The 26,404-nt window shown below is 42.6% G+C and overlaps 1 protein-coding gene and 1 long non-coding RNA gene across 3 annotated transcripts in view; one reads left to right on the top strand and one right to left on the bottom strand.

Annotated features, from left to right (window-relative positions):
- Positions 1-9,635, top strand: part of LOC102550607 (uncharacterized) — a 178,937-nt gene extending 169,302 nt beyond the window's left edge. Inside the window, exon 5 of the long non-coding RNA XR_015646771.1 lies at positions 9,199-9,635. This is a non-coding gene — a long non-coding RNA (uncharacterized LOC102550607). The remainder of the gene's footprint in view (positions 1-9,198) is intronic.
- Gpc4 (glypican 4) overlaps positions 1-26,404 on the bottom strand; it is a 109,709-nt gene that overhangs the window by 72,263 nt on the left and 11,042 nt on the right.

Below are 26,404 nucleotides of genomic sequence, written 5' to 3' on the forward strand. Positions count from 1 at the left end.
AAGCGCAAGGCCCTGGGTTCGGTCCCCAGCTCCGAAAAAAAGAAAAGAAAAAAACAAGAAATATGTTCCAGTGCTGGAGAGATGGTTCAGTGTTTAGGAATACTTGTTGCTCTTGCAAAGGACCTGAGTTTGATTCCCAGCACCCACAGGGGGTGGCTCACCATCATCTAGAACTGCATTTTCAGGAGATCTGATGGCTTCAGGCACCTCACAGACATGTGGCATATACACATGTACAAAAGGAAAACAAGCACACATGTAAAAACAAAAGATAATCTGAAAATATTTTTTAAAGAAAGGAAAAATGTTCCTTGTGCTTCTACTCCCTGCCACATGTACTTTTAAAACTTAATATGTCGTGTCATTTTCTTCTGGATAGGAAGTGGACTTTATGAATTCTTTGGCCAGAAATAAATGATGGGCAATAAAAGCACCCAGCTTGGCTACGAATACAAATTGGGATATGCTAGGAATTCACTCTGATATTATCTGTACTTTTTCTTTTCTTTTCTTTGTAGGGGTGGGGTTGGGGTGACCAGCGTCTGGCTATGTGACCCTGGCTGGAAATGCAAGGGCTCTGTAGACACAAACTCTCATTCTTTTCTCATTCTCCCAAGTCCCAAGGGTTAAGATTATAGGTGGCACAACCACAATGGATTTTACCCCTTTTAAAATAATCTCCCAGTTCAATTATTCACACACACACACACACACACACACACACACACACACACACACACACGCAGACACATGCACACACACGCACATGCACGCACACGCGTGTGCGCCACCGCACGGTGAAAAGAGGAGGGAAGGAGGGATGGAGGGAGGGAGGGGGAGGTGCAGGCTGACTAAACTACCTTAACTAGTTCCCAGAGTGGTGTTTTAAAAGGGAAGTCAAAGGAACTTTCATTAATCAGTATGTAAGTTTATTTATTCAGTGACTGTCATGGGTCTACAGGACAGGTGAGCATTGCAGTCCATGTTAGGGAAAACTCCAAAAGCTCTCTCCTGAGGCAGTGAATGGTCTATAGACTTTTCCCCTAGTGGACCATAGGCAAAGGGTAAGCAAGTACCTAGCAAAATCTGGAGCTAAAAACCAAACAGGCATTAGAAAGGCATTCAGTTATAAGCTGGCCAAAGTCCCATTCTGGAGTCTCTAAAATAGGAATGATTGCACAGGATAAACCCGTCACCAACTTTAGGCCCCTAGTCAGTGATATGCAGAGCTAACAAAAGAAATAATCACAATTCTAGCAAAGTTATCAAGGTGAACAAGTGAGTTGGTCATGGCTACACCTGTTGCTGGGAAATAATTGTGGAATATCCGTGTGCAGAAAAAAAGTAGATAGGTATGCCAGGCCTGGTGGCTCACACCTATAACACCAGTCCTCAGGAGGGTGAGGCAGAAACATTGTTGTGATTCTCGGGCCAGCCAGTGCTACCTAGAGGGTTCTAGCCAAACTAGGCTATACCATGAGCCATCTCGAATGATCAGACTCAGGCTGAGAGAAAAAGGAGTAATGGCTCAAAAGTGTGCAGTTTATGTGGGACAAAATGTTCTAAAATAGATTGGGTTATAGTTGTACAATTCTAAACATACTCAAAATCCTATACTTTAACAATATAGAGTTACGGTACACCAGTCATGTAGCAATCAAGCTGGAGAGAGGAGCGTTGTGATACTGCCACGGCTGCAGCATCGTGGGAAGACATTGGAGAGCCAAGATAAAGCTCTCCTGGCATCAACCAAAGGAATAAAAAGGCAAACCCTGTTCTTTATGTAAATGGGTAATTTGTACACATAGGTGCACATCCTACTCACGGGCACTACGAAGGAAAGTTCTAGAGAAGGGCAACAGAAATAAGAGAAGAGAGAATCCCAGGAGACTAAAGATGGAAGGGAGGAGGTGGAGAAAAGAAAAAGAAACTGTTGAGTTACAAAAGAGTTGAGCCAAGGTGAACCAAGAATTTCACTGTGGAAATCTTTAGAAGCTTCGAGGGTTTCAGCTGGGAACAGGGCAGAGCCTACAGGTGCACAAGGAAAAGGGACCTAGAGATCCAAACTCCATGACGTTGGGAGAAGTTTGCTGACCCTGCTTGGCCTTCTATTCCCCTGTCTTCACACACAGTATGATTCTCAAGTGCACTCAAATCCTCTCTGATTGACCAAGTGTAGTCCTTCAAGAAATAGAAAGAAGCTTCTCGAAGCAGACTTATCATATTCTGATTCCCACTCCAAAATTCTGTGAAAAGGGGCATTGAGCTTGCATGTGGCTGACCATGTTGTTGGACTAGTCGGTTCACATGCAACTTCCAAATTCTCCAAATACCCAGAGGGTCAGAGACCCTGGTAAAACCATCGATGACCCTTGTGGTGTGCGCCGATATTGTTGCAGTGTATTGTAGGGTTGGGTGGGTTTTGTTTCCTGCTTGGTCAGTGTAGGTGGAAACAAACAACATGCAAACTGCCATGTGTACACAATGCATAATAAAGCATTCTCAAAGCTTCTGACCATTTCAGCCCTCAATTTGTAAATGTCCTCTATCACACACAACAGACTATCTCACAGGACGAATACAATCATTGAAATTCAGCCAACATTGGTGTATTAAGGGATTGTGGGAACTGAACTGAGTGCCCCTGGTATGTGTATAGTGCTAGTCTATGCTTTTTGATTTGTTAACATGTCCTCAGGGAAATCATTCTAATGGAGGCAGTACAAAACCTAATTCTCTCCCAAGTAGCAAGAGAAACACAGTAACGAAATGGAGAAAGGTTTTTGTTTTGTTTTGTTTTGTACATTTACACCAAAGAACAATTTGTGGAAATGTAAAACTTTAATTGTGATGGAAACAGGTTTTAAGCATGGAATGCATATTGAAAAGCAAAAAAAGGAACAGATCTGGGGGGATAAGGAATTGAACTCAGGGCATACACTAATCAAGTGGCCTCTCACTAAGCCACACACTTCCCCATACAGACCTACCCCACATACAAGTTTTAACATAAAAAGAAGGACTCCTTTCAACTGTGGCAATTTCCACGTGTTAATAATGTCAAACTGGAAAGACTTCACACAATTACACATTTGACAAAAAGCAAACAAGATAAATAAATAAAGCACAGTACACACAGGAATTACCATGGCCTTTGGGCATTCAGTGAACCAGTTCTCAGGCTCCGTTTCTCTCCAGCCACTGAAAAGCAGATCTGTTTTTTCTTTTGCTTTTTACTTTCTTTCCTTGTTTTGTTTAAGAGTGACAAATACCAGCCCAGGAAAGCAAGTAGTGACTGACACTGGTGATCGCCATTGAAAGCATCCGAGCCTTCTTTCACGTCTTTGTCGACACTCTTTAAAATCTTTGGTCTAGATACCTGTGTGACCCCCGAGGTAGCTGTGGAATCACAAAAGGATACTAGGGGATCATGCCACAGGGCCTGCAAGCAGGACAAACTCGTTTCAGAAAGGAAGAAGAATGGAACTTAAAATCAGTCTGAGAGAAGTGGGCCCAGCCCTCTCCAAATGGCCCAGTTGAGCTTCGTGAGCTGTCCCATAGCCAAGTCTCCCCAGGTTTCTCCTAATCCTCAGCAGCCACTGGAGAGAGCCAGGATGAAACTTTCTTCTGAACAAAGAGAACTGAAAAGGGCTGCGTCTCAAAGTCACAGGCTCCTAACTAGCCACTGGCCCAAAGCCAAGAAGAGTCCAAGTACTCAAGCCAGAGGCCCTGCTGTTGAAGGACAGTGAGCTGACAAGCAGGGTCAGGTGGGGGTGGGTAGTAGCACATATGCAGAGAAGTCTGTCTTCTGAGCTCTAGGATAGCTCTCTCTTAGCCCATGGCATTTCACACCCCCAGACTTTCCCCCAATTAATCTATGTGACATGACTGGGCATGTGTGCGCTCCTGTGTGCTCACATATGGCTTCGCCTGACATACCTCCATGATGGAATCCAACACAAACAAACACCCTTGCAGAAACAGATATTCATGTAGAAGATGCTCTTGGTAACAAATGACAATATGTAGGGAGTTCAGGGTTCTTCTCCCAGCTGTAAAATACAATCAGTCGGGGCACTGCACCGGGTTACCAAAAGCAGTTAAGGAAATGGCAGTAAAGCACTCTAAAAATAAACCATGGACCAGAGTGCCTGAATGCTTTACACAAGCAGTTTAAAGTCCCATCCAGTGGCAACCTCAAGCTTGTTCTTGGAGAAGCACCCTTTAGCCCCTTTCACTGTTTCCTTTGAGTTCTGTCTCCTCAGGAACCTCGGGGTAAGAAAGAAGGCTATCATTGCTTTGGTCTCCCCAGTACCTCCTGGCACAGGTACTCATAGCCTTTGAATAAAGAAACAGATAGCCCTGGGGCTGCCTTTCCTAAAGGGTCTCCCATCCGAGCACGGGCCAAGGAGGATGGATGGCTGTTTTGTCTTTCCTTCTTCTTTCATACGCCTGTCTCTCTCAGCCTTCCCTCAAATCTGAGCTAATCCCTCTGCTTTTTATATTAACACGAATCCTAACTACCTCTGTAGCTACTGGAGATGGGAGGCATCAGGGAAAGAAAGATGCCTCAAGGAATTAATCCCTGCCAGGGTCATACCATCTGTGGGATAACCTCTGGAGAAACCAGAGAGAATTTCAAGGATGTCAGACGCCCCTGAGCTCAGAGCCCAGGACTTCCCAATATCTGCTGTAAAGGCTAAGCAGTCTTTTAAAGGAAACTGCATCTCTTGCCTCAGCACCAAGTTTCTTTTCCCAGCTCTTACGTGTAGCCAACACCTCTTCCCATATGACTTCACCTCCTGTTACCATTCAAATTATGGCCTCATTGCCATGTCCTGTGTTGCTCATTTCCCCTTGGCAGCATGTTGGATGAAGAAGTTCAATTTTAAGAATAAATTCTAGCTATTTCCAGTCTTCATTGCCCTATCATAAATACCATCTATCAGTTGGAACTTCAAAAATATGTTATGATGCTAATGTTAATATTTAGTAACCGGCAATGAGTGCTTGTTATGGGCCAGGCACTATGCCAAGTGCTATGCTTTCTATCTTGGCTCAGTTCAGTGCTACGACTTTGTGAGGTAGGCAAAGAACTGTTCTCCCCTCCCCCAGCACTACTGTACTGCGGGACACTGGAGTAGAGTCACTTGGAAACATGTCCATATCCCAAGCTAGCTGTAAAGAGGGCACTTCACCATATATATTACTCCATGTTTGGTATGCCATAAAATGGCTTTCAGTGTATTCAAAGATGCTCAGTGACCACCACAAGCAGTAATGTAACATTTTCATTACCCCTGGTCCAAACTCTCTACCTTTTCCATCACTCCTAACATCCTAACCAGCCCGTGTGATTCGAATTTCTGTCTCCCATCGTTTTGCTCACCAAGGATAGTTTCATGAAATTGGAATTGGAGTCATAAAAATGTGCTTCTAAAACTTCCACTCTGAGCCCGTCACAGGGGAAGAGGAGTTTCTCTAGTATGGACACATCTCTAACACCTGTTCTTTTCCCAAGCCAAGAGTCCTATTACCAACAACTTCCCCTTGCAATGTGAGATACATGTGGGACATTTTTTTTGGCTGAAGGTAAGGCTTGTCAGAGGGTTGCTGAGCCTTTTGGGAGTTCTTAGGATATGGTCTGCCCTGAGAAAATGAGCACAGTCTCTAGAGTTGGAAAGACCTGGTTTCACCTCATACACTGGAAATACAAAATGGTGTAGTCACTACGGAAAACACTTTGGCAGTTCCTCAAAAGGTTACGTGTCAAAACTGCTATGTACTCATTCATTCTACTCCTAGAAAATAAATCAGGAATGTAAACGAATATTAGAAGCATTGATCACAGTAGTGGGAAGGTTAATAACAACTGAAATGTTCATCAAATGGTAAATGGATGATCCATTCAGTGGACTAGTAATCAGCTCTGAGAAGGAGAAAGTCTAGACAATGGAATGGTGAGCACAAACAACTCAGGTAAATTCAGAAACAACAAAAAGCAGATGAATTACTGACAGGAACTGAAGGGAAGAAGAACTGAAAGTCCTATACCTTTTTTTTAACTTGTCAGTGTGTGTGTGTGTGTGTGTGTGTGTGTGTGTGTGTGTGTGTGTATAACATATAACACTCACTTTTCATCCTCCTCACTGCCCCTCCTTCCGGTCACCTCCTCCTGTTTCAGTGTGTGCTTGACCAGTCGGTGTTGTTAAAGAACTCTATGAATTCACTGAGTCTGCTCTGACCACTCCCTGCCACTGAACTGCTCATTTTTAGCCGGATATCAAGCTACATGCTATTACTTCAACTGAAAGCAAAAAAGTTAGTTTAAAGCCATGGATTCATCTTGTAGAAGGGAAGGCAAGTCTCTGCACCCTTACAGGGAGAATAAAGTGGCAGGGGGAGAGGAGTAGACAATCAGTCATTTTACAAGGTTTTGTGAGAGTTACTCAAAGACCCATAAAGATCAAGAGCACTGGCACAGAGGAGGTGGTCAAGAAAGATAAAAAAAATAAAGAAAAAGGAAAAGTGGGGGAAGAAAGAGAAGAATGAAAATCACTACCCTTGCTACTTAAAGCAGAGAGAGCAGAATGGCTGGCCTTCTCAATTGCTTTTTCAATTTGGTGTGTGCTTATAATAGCAGATAGATGCCTGGGGCTCTGTGGCCATGGCTTCTAGCACCGATGGTGTGCTACCGGTTCTAGGAGAAACCCTGTCTCTAAAACCAAAGTCAATAGCTCTTGAGGAATGAAACCTGAGATCAACCTCTGGGCTCCACATCCATATGCACACACATACACATACAGTAACACTCACACACACTCCAGCACAAGCACACACACACAGGCATGCACACACAGAGTCACACAAGATGAAGGAGGGAGGGAGGGAGTGGGAAGGAAGAAGAGGGGGAGGAAGAGGGAGAGGGAAGGAGAAACAGCAAGACAGAGAGAGAACACCTTGTTTAGCTCTTGGCATTTGGTTGCTGTTGGAGGACTTGTCGATACTATTTATACACAATGCGAATTTTACATCTATTTTTGAAAATCAGTTATTCTCTAAAGTAGTGTTTTCTCTTGGAAAGTGGAAAGTACAAAGACAGGGATAGAGACAGACAACTGGATGCAGCCCTGCTAGTTACTGTTCCATTCCAGAGCCCCAAAGACCTGCTTCCAATGTGTTCTTCATTACTCCAGGAAGACAGTCCATTTAAGGACTCAACTGCAGAGCCAGCCCTAGTTAGGCAGGCTCAATGGTAACCAATGCTCTGCCCGCACTAGCAATTTTGAAGAAGCAATAGCTCTTAACAAGCCAGCACTTCTTCCTCAATATAAAATCAAACATTCTCTCCTGCCTCACAGGCTAACTCTCCTCCAGAGCAGCAGGGTGTGGCAACTGACTGTTGAGTTCATTATACTATAGCATTTATTTTGAAAATGTGAACTTGTTTCAAGGCAACTGATATATTAGGGCATAATTTGAGCATAATGTGGACTTCCCATTTATTTAGGCACACAATTTCATCGACAAGAAACATAAAGTGAGTGCAGAAAAATGCAATCAGCTGTCCTGAGTCATGTCAGAAGACACCAACTGTACACAGCAAACATTCACCAGCCCTCTGTGTTAGCTGTGTAGCCTGAGCCACCTCATATGCAGTCAGTGACATTTTTCATCTAAGTTCAGATAACCCCCATCTACCACTTCACATTCATGCTGGCACCCATGCTCCAAGAAAAGTCTAGGTGTCTTCGGGATCAAAGACCACAGTTACTGTGGCAGCTATGTGCTTCTTAACTACTCAGCATGTAGAAAAGTGCCCTTGTGTGTTTCTTCAGTCAGTCCTTTAGTGTTGTCCTCTAACTCCAATCTTATAGGAATGCGAAGAAAACCACCCGAAACTAAGTCAGGCCATCACTCAGTGCTGGTGAGGTTATTACAAAGCAGGAGGAATGCTCACCATTTGGACAGGAATAAAAAATGGCACAGCCACCTAGGAATACATTTCCTTTGGCTGTTTCTTCCAAAACTAAACATACTCCTACCATTTCAGCCAGTGACTATGTCCCTTGGCATTTACCAAAAGGATTTGAAAATATATGGTCACACAAAAACTCACCCACAAATGTTAACAACATCTTTAACCATAATTGTGAGATTTGGAAGCTACAAAGATATCACTCAGGTGCTAGAAGGGAAAATATAGACTATAGTATATCCAGACAACTGAGTATTATTTACCACTAAAAAGAAATGAACTGTCTCGCCACAGTAAGGAACGAAGGAAACCCTTCTGAAAAGGCTGTAGACACCATGATATCACATTCTGGAAAAGGTAACATACTATAATGTTTAGTGTATGTTAAAATTTTGCCCCAAACCACAGGGTGTATGCCACTAAGAACCCCTTATGTATACCATGTACTCTAGGTTAATAATGATATGTCAAAACAGATCCATCAACTATAATTACTATGCCAATCTGGGCAAGAGGTTGATAGCTGTACTATGCACATGTAGGAAGGAAGGGATATGAGAATTCTTTGTGCTTTCTGTTCAACTTTGCTTTGATTCTATAAGAGCTCTAAAAATAAAGTACTCTAAACTATTAAGGATGGAATTATTACAGTTGGTCAGTGGTCAAGAGCACTTGCTGCTCTTGCAAAGGACCACGGTTCAATTCCCAGCTCCTGCATGGTGGCTCACAGTCATCTGTAACTCCCATTACAGGGGATCTGACATTCTCTTTTGACCTACAGAGGTACACCCATACATACACAATTAAAATTAAAATATATACACGAGAAGGGGGGAGTAAATCTTAACGTTCAAAGGCTTTCAAAAATAAATAATTCATGATTATTGTAATAATGTAACATAAGAATTTTCATCAAAGGAATAAAAATGACGAGATATGCACTTTGACATGTTTCAATGAACAAGACAATCGATCATACACGCGATAAAAATGTAAAAGACCTAGATAATTCAGACAATTTTGACTCCTTTGTAGATAGAACTTGTGTGCTCTTTTTCTTGTTTTCTGGAAAGAATAGCACTATTGAATTTTCAGAAGTTAATAAGTTTCAAGGATTTCTGTCAAACAAGGCTATATCCCTTCAGCTGCAGACAGGAGAGAGTCTATACCCTGTTCTTAAAACCTGCAGTAAATTAAAGTTATTTTTCTTTTTTTTTAAGTGTTTTTTCTCCCTGAGGATCTCAAAGTTCAAACTTTAAAAGAGGAAAGAGACAGATGAGAGAAACTTAAGAGTTGCTATAAATGTCTCCGTCTTCAGTTTGGAAGGTTACGCAAGGATGCACAATTACGTGAGTAGGAGTGAAAGTCCCAGCCAAAAGCAGACAGAAAGCATTGACAGTGGTTCATGGAAGCTTCAAGACCATGGGCAATAGAACTGCAGGTACGAGCAAGGCACCAGAAAGTCATGCATCATTACAAAGACTGACATCTAAGACCTCAAGAGTAAATGGTCATCCTAAAGAGCTGCAAACTAATTCTGTGTCTTACCCATTACCCATCCTTAGATGTTCCAGTGACTCTTTTACTAGCCAGGAGTCCCCTTTTCTGACCTGCCACAATCCTCCACAATAAATAAGAATATTTGTATTAACTGTCATCTTGGACTCTGCTGGAACCTGAGGCCCTCTTTCCTAGTGTCTGACCATACCTGAAGTACTGCTTGGTGGAGGCCCCCGCTATCCAGCAGGAGATGATCTATATTGCTCAGTGGTAGAAAATGTGTCTTGAATGTGAATATCCTAGTCAATCCTTGGGAGAGGTGGATAGATAGAAGGGGAGGGAAGAACAGTGGGAGGGAGGGAAGAAGGCAAGACAGCAAAATAGGCAAGCAGAGAGGCAGGCAGGCAGGCAGGCAGGCAGGCAGACTCTCTCCATGCCACTTCATGAAATTATTAGAGAGGACCATCAGGATCAACAGTGTAAGGCCAGTGAAATGGTTCAATGGGTTAAGTCACTTGCTGCGAGGCCCAACAGTCAAGTTTTAATCCCAGGTCCTGTAGGGTGAAAGAAAAGAATAGACTCCTGGAAGTTGTTTCTTGACTGGGTGTGTAGGCGCAAGCACCCAAAGTAAATGAATAGGTATTTAAGAGCATAAATTTGTAAAAATCATAAGCTTCTCCATCCTAGCCCTGATCTTTACTGACTACAGCCATTCTGTTGCTTCTGATACTAATTTAAAATGTGAAAAGCAGTCTACTACTAGTTAAAATACAGCTCACCTACCTGCTGAGCTCTTTTCTGTGGCCCACATGACCATATGAAATGTGTGTATATTATTAGGCTGACACTCAAATGAAAGGACTTTTCCAAAACAGTACTTTGGCAGGAGATAGTACTGTGATTTGGGCCCAGCCATTAACTTTCTTGTACAGTCGCTTCACTCCATTTAGCTCTGTTTTTACTTCTCCCCTCTAAGCTGGCTTTTAAGAGGATTCTACCAGGGACACAAATAAAATCGGAAAATGTTTAAACAAAGAACTCGGATTTGCTTGTTTCAATTAAAGTTAGGCTAGGCACGTTCTCAGGGAACTTTATCTGGAAAGTAAGTGGGCAGCACAGCACTCTTCATTTCAACACACAACATCTTCAGGAGAATGAAAGAGACATGATTTTATTCCCTTTCAAAGGACAGCGATAAAGACCCTGATGATCCTGTGTAGCATGTCATATGCTGCCCCTAATAACATTAATGGAAATGAGAGGCAGGTGCATATTCTCAGAGACTAAAGAATAACCTGAGAGGTGGCTATTCACACAGAGATCTGTCTATTCAGAAGTCCTAGCCTCCCTTGTTTTAAGGGCCTGCGCAATCACTGGCATGCTGTTCAAGCACTAATAATAGTCCTAATTTGCTCTGATACACTTGAAGTAAAAGTACCTATTCTCCCAGGACAAAGGAGTCCTATTCCACCCCCAGTTTCTAGTCTGTTAAGTTTATGCTTTCTGAGAAGATGGGCAATTTTGTACAAAATTAGATTTTTAGGGACAAAAAAAAAAGCCCACATGTTAATCCACCTGGTGTTTTTGGACTTTGAGCTAATTCTCACGGACATAAGAGACCAGATTCTGTCTCTCATAGTTGAGGGAGGCAGTAGCCAAGTGCTAGCCCCTCTTTCTGAGGGTTAGATCAGGGATTCCATGCCATCTGACATGCTGGTGCTGGCAGAAGTTGGACTCTCTCCTAAAGGAGAAATGGCTGCACTACTCACGAGCAGGTGCTTACATCTGCCCTGACTTATGATCCGCTGGGTACTGACAGGATCCTGCTTTCGCATATGCCCACTAAATCTTACTTGGCCATAGTACAGTAGCCTTGGTTCATAAGCACCAAGTGACTTTATGGATGAAGCTGGCTATGGAGGAAGCCTGGCACTTATCCTTGGGCTGGGATCCAAGGCTGGTGATCTCCCAGTATGTCCTTTCAACTGCAGTGATGAAAACAGAAGTGGCTTTCAATTACATGTGCTGACAATCCTCAGAGTGACATTAATTCCTTCTGTTTTTTAACTTTCCCTCTTACCCTTTGAGATGGAAGTCTTTGTAGCCTAGGCTAGGACTGTAGCCCAGGCTAGGACTGTAACTCCTTATGTAGATGAAGATGACCCTGTACTTCTGAGCCTCCTATTTCTGAAATTAGAGGCACCAGGCCAGCACAAGTCCTTTATGAGGTACTAGGAAACAAACACAGAGCTTTAGGCTAGGCTGTATCTCAGGCCGTATTAATTTTCTTCTCATTTCCAGTTGTCTTTCAGAAAACAAATAGCCCAGAAGTAGAAGACATTCTGGTGAGCAAATGTTCATTTTTTAAAAGATTTTCTAGACTTAATTATGGTGGGAGGGGTATGAACACGTGTGTACAGGTGCACTCAGAGGCCAGAAGAGGGTGTCACATCCCCTGAAGCTAGAGCTATGTGCAGTTGTGAGCTGCCCAAATTGGATGCTGGAAGTGAACTGCTGTCCTACGTGCAAGCTGTATATGCTTTAACCCCTGAGCCGTCTCTCTGGCCATGATGTGTGCCTCTGATCCTAGTCCTGGGAAGGCTTGAATAGAAGGAGGAGACATTCAAGCTCATCTTCATGTCCATAATAAATCCCAGGCCAGTTTAGAATACATGAAATCGGGGCTGGAGAGATGGCTCAGTGGTTAAGAGCACCGACTGCTCTTCCTGAGGTCCTGAGTTCAAATCCCAGCAGCCACATGGTGGCTCACAGCCATCTGTAATGAGATCTGATGCCCTCTTCTGGTGTGTCTGAAGGCAGCTACAGTGTACTCATACAATAAAATAAAATCTTAAAAAAAAATTTTAGAATACATGAAATCCTGTCTCCAAAAAACTGACACACACACACACACACACACACACACACACACACACACACACACACAGCGAGACAGAAAGACAGAGAGAGATCCCAATGAGATTTCCACCTTAGTGAATTATATCTTCAGGGTTTAAAATATTAAATAATATTAGACATTATTGTCTGAAAACTTTAGGAACAATTACATGGCAAGTAACAGGCAGGCATTGCCTGCCAAGCCTAATGTCTAAAATTTGTACCAGAAGCAAGGTTTCCTGTAAACAAGAGCAGGGTTTAATTTTATAATCAGACTTAAACATGTGTGCTCCTTATTAATCACATAGAACACCCCACCTGTGAGGCGGCAGCTTCTTAGCATACTGATTTTAGTGCAGCACTGACACTCATAATGGCTCAAAAACTTGAACCAAACTCTGTCGTAAGCTCTCTGAGCTGTAACGTGGAATTCATACTAGATGAAATTGTTTTCTTGCTAGATGAAAACTTAAGAAATAGATGATCCATAGCCATTTTCCTCAACACTTTCATGTGGTCACAATAGCTTGGTTCTTCCTGAGACAAGCCTTTTGCTGGACTCTTCTGTGCTAGCAACAACACTGAATGTTTCCAGTAAACGTTTACTGTACAAAGTGCTGGCCGTAAGTAGACAAGGAGCTATAGTATGCTCTTAATCAGAGAGCACAAATGGCCCCAGAAGTCCAGAGGTTTGAGACTTCAGAGGGAAAAGACCTTTTCTCTACCAACCAGCATTAGGTCTTTGCCTGCTGTGGTTTTAGTCCATTTGATGTAGAGGGAAAGACATGCTTCAAAGCCTAATGGCACTGATGGTCTAAAATCAAAGTACAAAAGCCAAGATGATGCTTTGGTCACACACAGGTACTCCTTTTATTATTATTTTTCTAAATGGGAAAGAAAACGAGTTTTCAGGGGGTAGGAGCACAATAAAAAAAAAAAAGAAAATGAGTTTTCAAATCAAGTTAATAAACATTTACTTAATCCCTGACCTTGCATGCAAGGAATGATGAGGTACTGTAACAGTGAGTAAAGATATAAAGCCTGAATTCAAGAAGCTCCTACAGAGGTAATTAAAAAGTAAAGTCCCTAACTCCCCTTTTTGAACCAGGGATTTCTTATAGCCCAGGCTAGCTTAGAACTCATTTTGTAGTCAAGGATCGCCTTCAACTCTTGACCTTCTGACTCATCCTCTCAGTGCTGGGAACACAGGTTTAAGCCACCACACCTGACACAACAGTCAATTTTAAAATAAGATGAAGTATATTGCCTTGAGGACTAGGGCTATGTGTACCTTACTCATGTTTAAACATTAGGAATTAGCATTTAGGCTGGGCCTGTAGAACATCCTTAATACATTCTTATACAAGAAATGAATGAACAGTTCACTAATCAAATCATTTACTCTTTCATAGAAAATTGATATAAGGCAGAAGACTTTGCTAACCATGCGTGTGTGAACAATCATATGCAAAGGTTCATGAGAGATTTTTTTTTTGACCCACAGAACCACCTAGGGATGGAATGAAGCACTTACCTAGCATGTACAACTAAGTCCCTAGATTCCATCCTGAGGGCCAGAAGAGAAAGAAGCCGAAGGTAGAGAGGGGGAGGGAGGGAAAAACTTCCACAGAAGTCAAAACAGTGTGCAAAGACCCAAAGAAAGAGAGAGCAGTCCCAGCATTAGATGGTAAAGTGAGAATGGCGGAGGAAAGTAGCCCATGGTCTCTCACAAACTCACTATTGTGACACAGAAGACATTTGTGGTAAGGTCCACCGATTGGGAGTATATACTCCTATTGGCTTATTGGTCTGAAAGACTGTTCTGAACATCATGACTGTGACTGTCATTAGACTTTGTATAGGAGGAGCCTATGTGGATGCTAATGCCTTAACATTCAACTGTCTTAAGAAATAGATGAGTTCAAGTTTGCCCCGAGATGAGGTACTGAATAAAGAAGAATGGGCCCTCCAGAGCCATTCAGACATTGTCATCTCACATTGCAGGGCTCAGCCAGACAAGCACACTGGCTGAGACCAACCTTGAGCAGAGAGACACATCCCAGCCAGTCTGCTTATTAAAATCCAAGCTACAGAATGGACTCCAGCTGTCTCCAAACGCTCTGAGCCCAGCTCTCCATACTGCTTTTTTGATCTCTAGTGAAAGGGGGCCTCTTCTGACATATGTATACCACATACATCAGCCCCATCCCCGCTTCCCAACCCCCTCACTCTCTATATGAAGTACCCTCTTAATTTATTAATTTGAATGACTATATTAACAATACTAACCTGTAACACACCACCTATATAAAAATCTAAACATGAGCCCACAAAGGCTCTGATCTGCCAAAAATTCATGGGGTGAAGAAATAGAAAAAGCCCTCACCTCACAATATATGGGAGTTTATATGACACAGAGTTTTGCTAAGCTTAACATTATGATTCCACAAGGGACGCAGCCAAGAAGGAGGAGGGACAGAAATTGCTAAAAAGCCAGCACAGAATGACAGCTGACAGCAGGGAAGGAGACAAAAACCATTCAGAAAGTTCAGTTACCCAGAACTGCCCATTTCAAGGTTTGATTGTATTCAAGAATACATATGCAATGAGGAAGGGGCTTTCCTCACAGACCCCTTCTCTTTCCCGATCATCTCATCAGCTCTCAACGCACTTGTCTGTGAGACAAAGAATGTCATAGCTGGGCAGCATCTTCATAAGAATTGAGCTCAATGCCCTCATTTTACAAATGCTAGGAATGAGGGCCTCGTAGGAAGAAATGTCGCATACCCTTTCTCCATCTGGTTAGTGGAGCAGGTACTTCAGTTTCAAGTCCCAGGCCAGATCTAATGTACCACCTCCTGATTACAGTGATAGCTTGATGTGTTTATGCTATGGTGTGTGTTGTAGCTGGTATGGTAATACATATAGATAAGCAGGGAGTAAGAAGAGACAGGGAAGCCATTAGCCTAAAGGAGAGGAATCCCCTTCAGAAGAGGCCCCCTTTCACAGAGATCAAAAAAGCCTTATGCACAGTTGGGCTCAGCGCATAGAGAAAGGACAGGTAAGATGGGTCAACAGATTGAAACCCCTGCCAACAAGGCTGAAGATTTGACTTCAATCTCCCAGACACACATGGTGGAATAAGAGAACTGACTCCTGAAAGTTGTCCTCTGACGTCCATCCATGCACCGTGGCACATGTGTGCCTATACATATATACATACACATATACTCCCTTATACAAAACATAATCGTCCTAGTTGGCCTGGAGAGGTGGCTCAGCATTAGCTGCTCTTCCAAAGGACCCAGGTTTGCTTTCCAACACGCACATGGAGACTCAAAACTATCTGGAACATCAGAGCTAATGCCCTCCTCTGGCCCCTACAGGAACTATACTCACGTGGTACACAGACATACCTGCAGGCAAAACAGTATTCGCACACAACAAAACCTTGCACATTTCCTCAATAACAAGGTTCAAGTGTCAAGTATTTAGAAACTCATCTCTAATTTGGTTGGTCCTTCTTACGATTATTGTTGGCATGTGCCTTCACTTTGGAGCTTAGAACACCCTTCCTAACAGGAGTGCTATCTGTATCACTGAGAATTCTGAAAATGGCCCCCACAAAAAACCGTCCTCCTTCACAACCCAGTACACAGAGTGCTCTCTCTGCTTCTGCAGATGGTCCTCTTCGGAAAGAATTTGTTACAATATTTCTACAAAAGGCCATGTGAACTGCTCTTAGCTCCCTGTTTCTACCCTTATCAACCACATCCTTTCCTCCCAAGGTCAGGACTAGGATAGAACAAGAGGCTTTGCAAAAGAATTGTGTAGCTCCCACAACCGTTTAGTTATACACTGCCATAGCTTCTCTGGTTTCCACTGGCTAATTCCTTAAATTGAGTTGAACCTTACATATTGTTCTTAATTATTAACAGGCTGTAAACCATTAAATGTAGTATAGTCAATAAAAAAAGGTTCATGAACAGAGAGACAAGGCATGGGATTAGAAAAGCAAACTCTCTCAACATTTCTGCAAGCCCTCTGGAATAGTACTGCATAATTCTGGGCTGGAGGACAGAAAGTAAACTAACTGGGAGCTCAGTAGAAGTTATGGAGACTTGAGGGGCAAAGTAGCCTAATAACAGGATAGTGTGGTACGAAAACTAACATGTATAGGAATATATCCACGGTCCTAACAAAGGCCCCTTAGTCCTACAAGGGTAATGTAGGGTGATAGCAACCACCAAAGGTTAAACCTTATTTAGCTTCAACCAAGGGCATCATTGCCTGATCCAGTAAGCAACCAAGAGCCATTTCTCCCACCTGTGCAGGTGGCATGGACAAAAACAAGCAAGCCTGGGCAAAACGTGCTATGTGAAGGTTATTTCTGAACCCCAGGGCTGGGGCTACCTCAGAGCCCACACCAGTCTGATCTCTGCAGCTTATCCATTTCCACTGATGCACATGCTTACCTCTGAAAGGATTCGTCACCCCTGTTCCTCACGGAGAACTAATTCACACAGCTCTATGTTGTAGGTCCTAAGTCAGTTTCCATACCTCAAGCTACAGGCCCACATATGCTTGCAGAGCAGACACAGTCTGTCTTGTTGAATGGAGCACTATTGGACAGACCTTCTTTTTAGGTCCCACTGAGGAAAAGAAGAATATAAAAACCTTGTTCCCCCTATGTCAGGCTGCCCCCAATGAAGTGGCTAACCTTTGCTCTCTTTCCATGTCTCTGCCCCTCCTCCCTCTACCCCACCCTTTAAGCACCTCTTTCACTGGCCACCTGTCAAAATACAAGCCTCCTCGGATCTTTCAAAAACTGATGCTGCAAAGAGGCTATTAGATGATTTCTTTCTAGGACCTGTTGAAAGATAAAAGATGCAGCAGACAATTTAAAAGGCGAGACTGTACCCTCCCAGTCACAAAGCTCGAAACAGACAAACCGTGGAAGCCAATGACACAGAAACGCCCTTTGACCAGACACAGACACTAGGCTGGACAGACTTATTTTCATAAAAGAATACGAGGCTGAATTAATCCATTTCACAAGTAATAGTCATAGAATCATTTCATTGTAATAAAGTAGGAGAGGAGGGAGGGTGGAAGGTTAAGACGAGCCCCTCTTTTAAGAAAAACAATAGCCGTCAGTACTTTCTAGAAGTTCTGTTCAGATGACAAATGTTGTAAGCAGAAAGGGTTTTGTTTGTTCACTGTCTATGTTTTTAAGTGAGACACTCAGGCACATGGGAAGCTTTGCACCGATGAAAGGAGAAAAGCCAAGAAAAAAGGTACTACCCCTTCAACTGGAGATATTCAACTTGCGGGGCTAACCCGACTTTCCACCAGTAAATGTTTTGGCTGTTTCCAGGAATATTGCTAAACTTGGTTTTTCAGAAACCAAAGGAGATGCAGATTCCTGGCAAGAGCTCGGGAGGGAAGGTCAATTTGGGAAATGCTGAGGGGAGGGGCACCTGATCTTATGGTGCTAATTCCATGGGCGAACACTCGAATTGGCTTCCCTTTGCTTTCCCTGCTCTCTGAAGAGTTTAAGAATATGCTGTGTTTAGACTAGGCTTTATGCCCAGGGCCCATTTACCTTCCTTAACATCTCCTGAAAGTAAAGAACTTGGCAATAAAACTGAAGTGAAGAATAAAGGTGGTCATTGCTGTGGCCCAGCATCAAATCAAAGAGCTCACTGGAGCTGAAGTAGAAACCCTTGCCTAGAATCTGTAAGGCGCACGTGCACATTTGTGTGCATACACACACACACACACACACACACACACACACACACACACACACACACACACGTACTATTCGGTCATTTGAAAAAAAATCACCAGTAGAGTGCTCTAGAAACATGTTTATAATTTCACTTTCGAAATAAACAGATGTACCAGCTTGTTACCTACTGTGGTTTAAACCATGTAGAAACATACGCATGTGAGCAGGGCTGGATTGTGATAAGAAAAGAGACAGATACAGAAGTGACTCGTCACTGTGGCTGTGACACAGTACCTTCAACTGCAAAGCATTTGACTTGTGACTTGCCATAAACCATAATCTCAAGAGGCCAACATTTGCACCCAGGTACAAAGTCCCAGTAGCCTAATTATTAATCAGGGCTGGCAGGAAGCAAAGATCTGAAAGAGAGTATACCATCTGGCACCCCCCAATTCCTTTCGCTTTCTGGATCTCATGGGGACAGTCTGGGGCTAGAGATCAGAGCACTTGCCCTGCATATATGAGGCCCTGGGTTCCATTTTCAGAACTTGAAAAAAAGGTTTTGTCAGCCAGTGGTGGTACATTCCTTTAAATCCCACACCTTGAGGGGCAAAGGCAGGCAGATCTCTAAGTTCGAGGCCAGGACAGCCAGGTCTACATACAGATAACCCTGTTTCATAAAACAAACAAACAAAACAAAAAACAAGAAAAAGTGTTTTTAGGGTCTGGAGAGATGATGGCTCAGTGGTTCAGAACACTAGCTGCTCTTGCAAAGGGCTCAGGTTCCAGTCCCAATACCTACATGGTAACTCGCAACTGTCCGTAACTCTCAGCATCTGGCACTCAAATGGTGCACAGACATACAAGCAGACAAGACATCTATACACCTAAAAGAAAAGAAATGAATCTTTCTGAAAATGAGTTAACTTTAAAAACTGTGTTTTAAAAAAAATTAGAAAAAATAAATACTGAAGAAAAGAACTGATGGGATGGCTCAGCAGATTAAGGCACATGACACCAAGTCTGGAGAACAGTTTGATCCCTGGGACCCACATGATGGGAGGAGAGACAACTCCTACAACTTGTCTCCTGACTTCCACACATGAATCATTGCACATACACACAAAAATAAATAAGCATGCATAATTTACGAATTTTTAAAAAGAAAAAAGTATCAAATGGCACACAGTTTCTTGGATTTTTTTTCTTTTTTTCTTTTTTTTTTTTCGGAGCTGGGGACCGAACCCAGGGCCTTGCGATTGCTAGGCAAGCGCTCTACCACTGAGCCAAATCCCCAACCCCAGTTTCTTGGATTTTTATGATGTACATTTAGCAGAGAACAAAAGTATTTTCAGGTTTCTGGTTATTGTATAGGGCTAATGCATGGCTTTGGTAGCTACGTAGGAGAATTGTGGCTCCTCAAGTAGGAGATGTGAAATCATAGATACAAAGGACACCGTTACCACTAAAGATAGGAAGTCTGACTCTTTAGACTAAAGATGCACGATGACGCCCCAGACCTGACAGCCCGGCTGAGTTTCTTGATCGCTGTTTCTTTGGGCTTTATGGGCAATCAGTGGAAGAAATGGCCATGTGAAATCATGTTGACAACACTGATTATTACCCTGTCTAATGTCTTTACAAAAGGGCCTACCGTAATAAATTCTTTCTAGATTTAGGAACATTAAGAAAATACCTTGCCTGACGAACTACTATGTTTCCTGTCTTATCAGACGAGAGGGGGGAAAGCATAAGTAGTTGGGTGTCTTATTTTGCCTCAGCTACCTGGAAGCCCAAAGGTCATTTATTGTAATAGGTCTGGTTTTAAACCCGTTCTGTGTGAAATTCTCTCCTCCGTGCTCCCCCTCCTTTGTATTTCCTATTTGCATTAAGTGGATTAATCCACATAATGTATTCAAATTATATCTAAAATGAATGCTCAGTGAATGTTAGCTCTTATTACTCAAAAATAATTGCTGTAAATAACAATTTTCCTTATGATTGTAGGAATCCAATTGAATATGGCTAAAATAATTTTAAGCAGGTGGGGTTTTCATTAATTATTTTGTGATTTTTTTTAAGTTTCATGTCCTGCCAATTTTTTTTTTTTAGTTAAACACATATGGTTCAAGGATCAGTAACCAGCTCCTTTTAAAACTGCACCCGTGGTGTTTGAGAGACCAACAGATTCCCATTAGTACAGCAATTAGAGAGCTGATGAAATCATTTGCGTCTCTTGTTTTTTTTCTTTAAATGGAAAAAATTCAATATTGACTGATTAAAAGAAAACAAATATTAGGAAATGAGGGAAGAGAAGAGAGGTATATGAGACATGCTGGGTCAAAGTTACAATAAACTGTTTGGAAAGAAACATGGACACAAACCATCCATCTCATAGGCAAGTAAATTTGTAGTGTATAAAAAAAATCACCAACATTGAACATTTATTAACATATAAATGTCCTACTACTCTGTCTTAATTAAAATAATGACAAACCACCAGGTATGATGGCTCGTACCCATCATGGCGGTCCCAAGCATCAGGAGAAATTATATCAAGTAAAGGATAACTAGACGCTGGAGGCCAGACTGACGTACATAGCAGGTCCCAGACAAGAGAAAACTTATTAAATAAATAAACATTTTTTGGTATGCTGCCTTTCATAAAATGACTGTTCTAATCAAAACCCTTCATGATGAATTAATGATCCCTTGGGCCTCTCTCTAATCAATATTTTCTTCAACATGAGCAAGCATGGAAGTGGAGAAATACAAGCTCTAGCCAGGTATGCGGGTGCACGCCTTTAATCCTAGCACTCAGGTGGCAGACACATGTGAGTCTCTGTGAGTCTGAGGCCAGCCTGGTCTACAAAGTTAGTTCCAGGACAGTCAGAGCTACACAGAGAAACCTTATCTTGAAAAAAAATTTAAAAATTAAAAACTACAAGCTCTGACCAAGCTTACTGATCACATTTCTAGGAACCATTGAAAATGATGACAATTCCTCCAGAATCAATTAAGAACAAATGCCCTAAAACTTGAAGCAATTTATATTTGGCAAAATACAGGATCAAACTCTCCATTTCTTAAATGTCACTCTAGGAAGCCCCAAAGCATTGGGATAATATCCAAGCATATAGCATACATTCAAAGACATTTCTGAAATTAATAACTGTGCCAAAGCAATCATTCCCTTTTATTCTGAGTGATCAGCTACGTCCTCCTCATTTTAAAAGCCTGTCTCAATTTTCCCTGTTGTTTTTCCTCTGTGCAAAACATGAGGGTACAACAGCTGCTGGGACTTGAAGAAAGAAAACAAATATCGTGTAGTAACAGCAGAGCTACCAGTAGTCTCTCACATTAATCTGGTCAACTGGAGAAATGCCTTCCCTAAGTTTGAGTCATTGGAAGAATATGGGATGAACCATACAGTATTTTAAAAGAAAATTCCCACTTTCTAACACACACCAACCGCACGAAGTAGAGCAATGAAAACAACTTCGAGATCTACCTTTATAAACGGAGATATTGGGAGATGATCCAGTGAGAAAGCATTAAGGACCTGAATTTGAACCCTAAGTTAGGAAAAAAAGCCAGCACAGCTCTGCACAGCCATAACCCCAGCATGGGGGAAAGGCAGAAACAAGCAATTCACTGGCAAGGAAGCAAAGCAGAAACTGAGGCACGTCAAGATATGAGAGACCCTGTTTTAATGGAATTAACCAGAGTGATGAAACAACACATTCATCTTCTGGCTTCCACATGTATGCAACCAACACACACACACACACACACACACACACACACACACACACACACAGAGAGAGAGAGAGAGAGAAACACGCATGCATACACGCACACACACCACAAAATAAAGAAAATAAACAAATATTGTTGAAATTAACATAATGGTTATGATTTCAATAGTTCCTGATGTTTATTAACACTTTTCCTCCCTTCTAATATCATATTTACACCACTCACTACTTGATTAGCCAACCCTTTTGTTATACACTCTGCATGTGTAACGTGTTAGAATAAACATGTTCTTCCCCGGAATCTCACTGTGTTTTATGCACTCTGAAGATTAGGGGAAACCAAGAAAATAATTGGGGCTCCAGGACAGAAGCTAGGAAATCACTGATGAACGTGGTAAGTGCTGTGCGCTTTACAAATAGATTGTTCCTTTTTCTTTTTCAAAGCAAACACATAATCGTGCACAAAACCTTAAAAATAAAATAAAAGCAGAAGCTGGGCGTGGCGGTGCACACCTGTACTCCCAGCACTCAGGAGGCAGAAGCAGGTGGATCTCTGTTAAGCTACATAGGAAACCGTGTCTCAAAACCAAACAAAATGCATTGAACCTCTTCCTATAAGCTCAGGTTAGACAAGAATTGCTTAAGTCTACCGTGAACTCCCATGGCTTAGCCTACATCACGAGTCCTTCATAACCCCAGACTCATCTCAAAGCTTAAATTTTAAGAAACAAAACACTTTTATTCTGATTTGGACAAATTATCGTCATCATAATTGTAAGCTACAGTATTTTAACTAGGCCACTGGTCATAATCATCTCACAGCAATTTGTACTGAAACCACAGTATATCCTAATTGCCATCATGAAGCAAAGACCTGAGCCTCTGTACAAACTGGTATATGCAATTTATTACTATGCAGTCAGGATTCTGCATCAATTGGGGCTTAGACCCTCACTCAGCCTTTGTCGTTTCACTGTGATCAGCTCTTGAGAACAGGAGAGTGTGTTGGGAAAGAGCTCATAACCCAGAAGTGTAACCAGTCAATGCTCCTAATACTGGGACCTCAAGGGCTACTCATTTTAACTGTAAGTAACGTTGCCTACATGCTGGTTATCTGCATACACGGTACCAGCTCCTTGGGACTTTGAATTTCTGAGGAAATCACCATCTAAAGATGGATTTTATACACAACAGTTATCTAAACTTTTTGGAGAAAACAAATGTAGCAGAGGATGTTGTCCTGTGGTCGACCACATTTTCTGCTTATGTGAAGTCCTTCAATCTTAATTAAGCACAGGAAAAGAAAAAGGAAGGAAAAGAGAGAAATTACCTAAAACAGAATAAAATTAAAAACTTGTAACTCTTGAAATGGTGAAAGCCAAGGCTGAGCAGATCATGGGGCTTCCTGCAAGTGCTACACTTATCACTTGAGTTGCATTTGTTTCTGTCCTAATCTCTGAGACCAACCTCTCTGTACTTGCTCTCCGGGCTAGGGGCCAGGGTCCTCCTCTCCTCCTGCCTGCCACCTAGTCATCGCCAATAAAAGGCTCAGAGAGGAAAGTTAGCAATTGACAGGGACATTGCAGCCATAATTTGCTGAGCCAGTGTTGTACTCTAACAATCATTACTGGACTAAGGGACACCATTCTGAGGCACTCTATCATTATGGGATGAGAGCGGACACTGCCTTTTCACAACTATCTGAAGGCTTTGGTGCTGCATATACACCAATTCCTGCCCAGAATACAACAGAAAATTGATCCAAGAGTTAACTTGGAACTTTCTAATACCCATACAAGTCCAACAAGTGTCAATAAAGATGTCCATCCAGAGTATATGGCCAAAAAAGTAAGTGTTCCTTCTAGGTCCTGATAACAGGTCCATAACCTCTGCACTGCTCTGATAAGTATTCTCCAAGTGGTGAGGACTTACGGTCAGAAACACAAATGGCTTGTATATGGGTTGGGGTAGCAGGCAGCTAGAGAACAGTTCTCCTCCAATCCTTGGTAGTCCATGAGCTACAAGTCTGTGAGGCCTGGTGCTAAATTCTCTTTCTCACTGCTTTGATTCCAGTACCTGCCAGTGAACAGCCAACTCAATAGGGATGGACTCCTCAGCCTAGGTACCCCTTCCTATAAGGAAAACAGGTTAAGATGTGCATATTGTCTCATGCACTATGTCACCAGAAACTTTCTCCTTAGAGAAGCTCATCTGCAAAAATATGTTCATGTATGCCTTCATTTAATAAATATTAAGTACCTAACAATATATTAAAGACATCAAGTGCTGGGCAGTGAACAAAGAGATCAAGTTCCCTGCCCCAAGGTTGGATGGTGATAACACAAAAAAGAAAGTGGAGGAGCATGACAAAAATCAGCGTGGGGGGCATTTTCCTATTTTAAATATGGATAAAGAAAAGCTTCTGTAGTGAGGCAATAAGTGGTGAAGCTTGAAACTTATGAGGGGGTGAACTATATTCTGGCTACAGGCTATTATTCTAGACACTGAGAAAAGTACAAAGCCTGGAGGTGGAACCCTATGGTACATTACCTACTTAGCACGGGTGAGGGCCTAGGACGCGACATGCAAAGGCCCAACTCTGCCTGCGTACTTGAGTTAGAGAAGATAGTGTGATGAGAATAGAGCCAGGGGCATCACAGAAGGGAGAGAAACTGTGACAACTGATAGACCCTGATGGCCAGATACCATATGGCATCAGAAGCTCTGACGTTTACTCTGGAGTGGGTCGGGGACACGGGGAGCAACTAGAAACTTTATTTAGATTTGATTTGATTTGGTTTTGTGTATGTACTCAATGCTGGTGTGCACACCACGGTGGACAAGTGGAAATCAAAGGAACACTTGTGAGAACTGGATCTCTCCCACCGTGTGGGTCCTGGGGATGAAACTTAAAGTCACCACACTTGAGGGAAAATGCTATTATCTTCGAGGAATCTCACTGTCTCCCACTAGAGCCTTTTGAGCAGAAAAAGTAATGTGACCTGAGTTAAGAGTAAGAAAACAGGAACACACTGGCTGCTGTGTTGACGGCAAGGACACTAGTGATGATAAACCACTAATGAATCCAAGCAAGAGGTGATAGGCACCCGGATCATTGTGGCAGTGTGTGAGATTGATTTCAAGAGGAGTGGAGGTTAGGGACACACCTTGAACACATGGCCCAGTGGTAGGTACCATAGAAGACCCTCTGAGCAAAAATACATCCCACCCAATCACTGGAATCTTGTTCACACTATAAGAAAAATGGGTGACTGGAATCTTTGTTCAGACCATAAGAAAATGGATGCAGACATTTACATGGCAAAGTTATTTCTTTTTCTTTTGCCTCTGTACCTGAATGAGAATGTGGCCTCAGGGTGCCAGACTGCTTAATGATCAATTACCTGACCTCCTCCCACGAGAACAGTCTCTCCCAAGGGCATCCAGGCCCAATGGACCTGAAGCAGCAGAGCAGAGAGAGCAAAGACACTCAGTACCAAACTGAGGGTAAACAAGGCCAAACATTAACCACACGGCAATTCATTCAAGTGCAGCTTAAAATGCACTCACTTCAACACCCTCCTCCCAAGGCCAAAAAGAAAGAGAAATCTTTCCATGGACCCAAAGCACTAACCTACTGACTTCCCTGGAGAAGGAGTAACTGTGAAGGACTGTAAAGATACGCTGGTGAAAAGTTTGTCTTGGTTTGCTTTAAAAAAAAAGTCTTAGCGCAGGAGAATATTGTATAATTAAAGCAATTCTGACAATAGTACATAAAAATTCAACTATAAATTGTAAAGACTATAATGACTGTCTATTCTGGTGCGCACACGCGCGCGCGCGCGCGCACACACACACACACACACACACACACACACACACACACAGGGACTTCTGTGAAGTAACTGCCAGAAAAATGACACTCCCACTCAGACTGGACCATTGCAAGTGGGAGCTGCTAACCACATGCTTTCCACTGCTGTTTGCAAGGGCAGAGGACTTTGTTTTTGTCTCTGACTAAACACCAGACTGAAAACTCAATGGAGACAAATATGTGAGAGAATAGAAACAATAAAAGGAGGAAGGAAAAAAAAAAGCCCTCTATGCCGCAGACCTCATGCTTGCTGGGATGCTGACATCAAGGGCTTGGGGGAACCAAGGGAAACGCTATAGTGCAAATGCAACCACTTCCAGCCACTCTGGGAGACACAAGCTGGATAGTTTAGAATGAAGCCAGGCTAGCTGTGAGCAAGGTTGCTGTGTAAAGAATGGTCAGGATGAAGTTGACATGAGGGCCTGGGTAAAAGGCAGGAAAGGAGCACCTTGTAGGCAGGAACGAAGCCAGGCGAGCTTCAAAAAGCTCATCTGCAAGCCCAGTGAGTTGTGCTGAAGCAGACAATGTGAGAAGTCTCCTGGGATTAAAACAAACCACAAGCAATGCTGTCCTCTCACCCCAGAGCAAACCGAGTAACAGCAACACTAGGAGGTGGAGAGGAATAACACACTAGGCATTGCCCTGTTTCTTTTGGGCAGCAA

This window comes from Rattus norvegicus, chromosome X (genome assembly GCF_021556685.1).
Source record: "Rattus norvegicus strain SHRSP/BbbUtx chromosome X, alternate assembly SHRSP_T2T, whole genome shotgun sequence".
NCBI lineage: Eukaryota > Metazoa > Chordata > Mammalia > Rodentia > Muridae > Rattus > Rattus norvegicus.